This window comes from Cupressus sempervirens, chromosome 4 (genome assembly GCF_028749045.1).
Source record: "Cupressus sempervirens isolate cs-2001-9-10 chromosome 4, ASM2874904v1, whole genome shotgun sequence".
Lineage (NCBI taxonomy): Eukaryota > Viridiplantae > Streptophyta > Pinopsida > Cupressales > Cupressaceae > Cupressus > Cupressus sempervirens.
In genome coordinates, this window is record NC_143121.1 from 261,928,527 (window position 1) to 261,935,422 (window position 6,896).

The window sequence follows — 6,896 nt, forward strand, 5'->3', positions numbered from 1 at the left end:
GTGGTTCCTGACTAGATTACCATGAGGTTGAGAGGTAGTGACATCTTACCATTTGGGTTGCCCATAGATTGGAACCGATGTTTGATTATTCACTATTGCAGTTGTACCATTATTATTCTTATCTTGGAGACTTCTATTCCAGTGTTGTATTTATATATTCATGTATCTTCTTCTTGTATATTGAGATTCTATAGTATGATGTATTGTATTCTATTATACATTTATTATTAGTATATACCCTGCAACATATGTAGTGAATATTTATTTGGATGTATCTCATTATATCAATTTTAATTATGTATTTGTTTATGATAAGTGTGTAGTTATTCATTTGTGGTTATGAATATTGTACTTAAGATTAAATCTAATTAATAAGACTTTCAATCATGTTATTCAACATGAAGGAAGCTTTCAGTAATCAAAACTATATTTGCATTGCTTAATGTGTATGTTTCATATTGCTTCCACATTGTGTACCATAGCGTTGTATAAACTTTTAAGGAAAAAAATAGTTATAACTTAATAGATTAATTTTTGTCGGTTGCCTGAGAGAGGTGTCACAATAGCTGGATCATAGTGTTGCTTAGTTTCAATACATTATGTGCAAATATGAACAGTGACGTGCTTATCATATTTGTGAAATAGAAAAACAGTTTACCTTCATTTATTATTCAGTAATTGAGTGGTATAAAAGTCAAGACATTACATGCTCCTTATCAATTTACAATAGGCCATTCATTTCTTATCAATTTAGACAAAGGTCATCCATTTGAATAGATCGTTCATCTGAAAGGTCACTTTATGTTCGATCGTCCAATTATTCCTTTCACTATATCACTAATTGTCACTAATTGTCAAGATTATGACTAATGATGTAACATTATAAAGTTTACCCTCCCATGAAATTTTTTGTAAGCATCTCCATTATTTTTCCTTGAGATTTCTCCACATCAATGTTCCCCTTACTACACTGTGGTATTATATTTCTGACTTCATGCATCTAGATGGGGCTAATTTCAATTTGGATATCCATATCCAGGTTGAAAATTGTATGTTTTATTAGATATTTCGTTCCCAATCTCTTAGATAAATTCCAATGCCATCCATCATCCATGGCAACCCTCAATGATTTCTACTAGTTGTATCCTAAATTGTTTTGGATCTAACAAAGAAAACTCTCTATAGAAGGCCATGACTTATCACTTGAACTAGGAATTCCCAAGAACAAATTATCAATTCCACACAATTGGGTTTGGTTCTGACAAATTCTTTGGAGATGGGAATTTGTATCTCCACTCCCTCTTTGTAGGATTTTAAATTTGATTCCACTATCACACCTATGGGATCTTCCATTCTTTTATTATTTCATCTTCCAAAATAAATTTTTTAGAGTAAATTAAGATTAATCGAATATATATCAACAATCAGTTTACACTATTCCACATATAATGATAAGGAACATTTGCAATAGACAATCACAATGAATGTGATAATGTTGGAATGGGCTACAATCAATATTAATGTTATTACAGAAGTTGTGTGATACATAAAATGGAATAAATAAGATGCTTATACAATATTTCTCTTTACACAATGTTTCTGACCTTTAATTCCCCAATTCATGGCAACCTTAAACAGAAGAGTTTCCTAACACTTGTCTAATAGAACTTGATGCTATTATACTCTGAAATAGAACACATCAAAGTCAATAATCATTGAAAGCTACCAATTTTAACAACTTGAGAGAATTCTAGGTCAGAGATCAGTGTTTTCTTTTATTGTTTTATAGGTTTGAAATGTCTATAACCGAACCCCCAACTCTAATTTGGGTGAATTGGGAGGAGACTAGTCAATAATGAATATGCCCACATCTTATTTTAAAAAAGAATGACCAAATTAAAAGTTAAATATAAACTTACTGATCATATTCAATATTGATTATCCCTGTTGTGGAAGTAACAATATCTCTGAAGGCATCAGCAGAGAGTTGGAGTGTTCCATTGCAGTTAGAAGAGCAGCAATGGAGTATCTTGACAACAGTGGAATTGGTGTTGTCTGAGTATGGATTTTGTGAGATTTGATTTGTACCACTGAGACATTTGACACTGTACTATCTCCCACAAGCTACTCCATTGTCCCAAATTGCATCACTCACTGCTGCAAACAGATTTCCAGCTGGAAACTGCTTTTCATCATTCCCATAGCATTCTGAGGCTATAGAAGCTAAGGGAAAGTCTGAAAATTTCTTCTTTGATCACTGATCTGCATACTGGAGTACTGATTCTGCCTGATACAATCCAACTCAATGATTGACCCATTTGAACTTCCTATCTGAGCTCATGCACTTGTGATTGTTGTCCACTATGGTCCATGCAACCATTATCAAACATTGATTTATTTTCTATCTAGTTGGAGGCATTGTCCTAGGTTACTGTAGTGTTGTAGAGGATAAAAGTGCATACTTAGCACTTCTTTCAACTTCTCTTATACACCCTTCAACCATTTCATTAAATGTGCCATTCTATTTGATTCAATGGATTTTAGCATTTAATTGTATTCAACCTCTTCCTAATCCTTTTATTTATTTTTCCACTATGGTTGGAAATGTGGATATGATTAATATTGTAGACACAAATTTGTGCAACTAATCCACATTCTAGTTGAACTTTGCTTGAGTTGGCTTTCCTCCAAAATTGGTTTGTTGCTTGTTTGCTTACTTGTATAATCTGAGAGGACCGCTTTTTTTAATAGATCTGGTTGAAGAAAATGGGGAACATGTTAATGAGGAATAGCCTTCAATCTTTCAAGTAAATACTAATTTGGTTTCTGCAAGTGTCCATGTTTTTCTTGTGTATGGAAATTGACATAGTTTCTTTCTCTTTTGTTTTTAGGAGGCTCCGATTGGAGCACATCTAGTGGGAGGTGGTGTAAATGCAGCTATTGAGTTAATGCAGTGGATGAATATGGAAGTTGGCATTGAAGTCAAATCAGTAGACATTGCATCCCAATGCTCTTTCAACTATCCAAGTGTCTTGGACACAAATTTGGATGAATTGGAATCGTACCTAAATTACCACTTTGTTAATCGATGTCTTTTAGTAGAAGCACTCACACATGGTTCACTTACTGAAGCTAATGGACCTTCCTATCAGGTACATTTTGTTTCACCTTACCTTGAAAAATCCATATATTACTTTGGTAGTAGTTAATTTAAAATTCTTTTAGTGTGCTGATTTTAAATGTGTAAATTATAATTATGAGGTTCAAATCTTACCTACACCACCACTCACACCTTTGCAATATGAAAACATCAAACAAATGGGTACCATTTGCAATCGGACATTAAATCTCTCCTTACAACAGGGTTGTCTAGATTATTATTGAAGAAGACAATAAAAAGTTTGTGTGGTGCTCAATTTATGCTCCCATTGCACATTACGAGAGAAATGAGCTGTGGAAATGGATATATGGGCTTCAATACATCCCTTGGATTGTGGAAGCTGATTTTAACATGGTTGAGAGTAGGGAGGACAAATCTATAGGAAGTTAACAATAATTGACTTAACAATGGCGATAAGAGTTCAAAACTCTTCTTCAGATGTATGAAAGTTAAGAATGTTTGAGAAAAAGTTGACTATATATGAGCTGATAATAAATTGCTAAGTGATCTTAAAGAGATAGAGAAGAAATTTCGCTGTTTTATAAGATACTTTTCTCATTTAAAGGACATAGTGCAAGAGATCTAAGCAAAAATATAATTCACAGTAAGATTATAGATGATATTGAAAAAATAATTAATATTTAAATTGTATTAGAATAAGAAATAGTAAATGCAATTCAAAAGCTGAATGATGAAAAGACCCCAGCAGCAGATAGTCTCCCAATTGAATTCTATAAAGAGAACTTAGATTGGTTTGGAGATGACCTGCTTCAAGTCTCTACTGAAGCCATTATATAAATGTTTTAATTTATTTATTTTCCTGATGTTTTCATATTTCTAATCATTTCCTTGTTTTCTTCTACAAGGTTGATGAATTATATGAATGAATGTAATCTTTTATGACTGAAGTGTGTGTGGTGTGTGTGTGGATGCAAGCCATACATCGATGATCTTGTGAACAGGAATGAGTGGAATCCAATGAGCTTCAATGAAATTGAACATGCATGAAGAGGATGATATCAAGCACTTTGTGAACTATGAGTTGTTGTCCATATATGTAAGGCAGTAAGACATTTTTTTAATTGAGCAGTGAGCTCTAGGCATTGTTCTTAAATGCAAGTGCATCCCTATTTGTAATAAGTTAATACTTTTAATACAGTATAATTTATCATAGGTTTCAGCCCCATCGTCGTCCCTTGTCCCCTCCTAACATGGTTTCCATGATATACTAGAATCTTTTTTGAATCACTAGAACATGATATTAGATCTTACTGGGCTCCCGTGTCAAATGATTTTCTTTTGCACGAGGCCACTACTAGTTTTGAGGCTATTGTGATATGTAATGATATAACCAAAGATAATAAGAAGACTTCTATCATTTTTAGTAACTCTCATCCTTAGAAATTTGATGTGTGCCATATAAGGGTAGGTTGGTTGGGGTTGAATGTCATGAAATCTGATCTAAAGTACTTTGATTATAGTTTCAAGGATGTTTGTGGGGTGCTTGTTCAACACCCTAGGATAGAGAGGGAAGTTATTGATTACTCTTATTTTGTTAAGAATGTTCATGCTAATGGTGTGAAGGTTGTCATGGCCTCTGATTTTTCTACACTAACAATACTGAAGCCTCTTGAGGAATTTGGGGTGGATATCATCTTTGGGTCTTCTCAAAGATTTGGTGTCCCCCTGGACTATGGGGGCCCCTCATTTATATTGCTTGGTTACATCTTAAGAGTAAAAATGAATGATGCCTGGTATGATCCCACAACTTAATTTTGGAGTTACCTACAGATATTTCAAATGCACTGTCAGGGGCGCTTCCACAAATTAGAGTGGACATTCCATGTCAAATCTCTTTAGCGTATAACTTGTTGTTCATAGTTTCCAAGTTTGCGTATTATATCGGGCATATTAATGAACAAGCATATTAGTTACTGTAGGTGTTTACGACAGTTTGATTAGTTGCTATCGATATTTTTCAGGTATTCTATAAAATAGTTCACATGCCTTGCGTATGATATGACATTTTGCATGCATCCTGCACTCTCTCATTCGGCTAATGATGGATTACGAAGAGTGATTTGAAATGATGACGCTAAAAAACACACAATCAAATCCAAAATGAACTTGCATTACAAATGGATTGCATGAATCTTGTGAATCATTCCGTGTGAAAAGATGCATCATATAGATTGATTTCATTCAATAAATGTGTAGTTGATTCCCAAAAAAGTGACATCTATATCTTTCAAAAGTTATGCTACTAAATGTTGGGCTCGATCTGGCATAATGAGCTACTTTACATTCCTCCTATGACCTTATTCTAAATCTCTCTAGGATAGATGTTTATTATTAAATCCATTCTCTACTTTGCATGTTATATAGCAGCTTGAGGTGTCCCTTATTGCTTGCATTGTGGTAATAGCCAGTGTTTGTTTGTAGAAAAAGGGTGAAGTTGAATTCCTTTTTCTAAAGAGATGAGCTACTTACTACAAACTCTCATGAGGAGATAGGGAGTTGACAACCACATTAGGGATACATTGGACAAAGTTTTGGTTCTTCATTTTGGAAGGGCCACAGATATTGTCTGCATGCAGCTTGATGAAATTGTAATGTTTCCTCTCTAATGCCACCAACTACAATCAGGCCATCAACCCCTGCCCACTACTCAAAGAAGAATGACTAAAACATAGTGGAACTATGCTTCTGGCTCCACAGTCACCGTGAAAGATCTGTAACTTTCATAATAGTTCTCTAATCTCCAAGATACATTTGTAACCACCACCTGCTACAATTAGCAATTTGGAAATCCCTGTGATGCTATAACTGTCTGTTTTTCCATTTTCAAAATTGAATTCTATTTTCTGTTTTTGGGATAAGGAGCTTATTTTAGTCACAAATGATCTCAAGGGGCATTAACCATCATATAGGTTAACCATTTGCAAATTTTATAGACTCCTGTTCAACTGGTACACTTTATTAACAAGAACAAATTTCCACAATTAGTCATAGTAGAGAGATGCATATTCTGGATTCAAATTTGTTTGATCTCCTATAGCTCTTCTCATCCCAATGATGGATCACTGAGTGTGATTTGAAATGTTGATGCAAAAATGTGGCACACAATTGAATCCAGAACATCCATCTCTCTGGTACACTTTACTTTTAGTTGTATTTTATTTTTAAGAGTGCTTGCAAGTTCCATCATTGCCTTATTATTTATTTATGAATTGTGTTTTTCATCATCAAATGTTTTGGTGTCTTGAAATTCATGTTCTATGTCATTAGCCCATGTGAAATGACTAATAAGATTGCTCATTTCAATTTCCAATACTGAAGGTTCTTACTCTTCTAAGTTACTAGAGTTGAAGAATAAGTAATCTTTTTTTCATTAGGGTGAATTTCGCTTGTTCGCTCTTGTTATGAGAAGCATCTTTTGACTGTTTTATGCCCCATACCTCCCATTTCATGTCTGTCCATTTCTTTTATTGGAAAATATCTAGAATCATAGAATGACTTGTCTGTCTTGGGTTTAACTGTAGCACTAATTATATTTTTATTAAAAAAATAATTTTTTCTTTCAAATGATTTCATCCCTTTGACTTGAAGAAAATAACAGCCTAGTTCCAAACACTACATGGTTTTCTTAGCCTTTGATGAGTAGTTGCTGATGCATAATGAATTATGGAAAACAGATGTCTGACACCAACCACAATTTCATTCTAAAAAGTGAAAA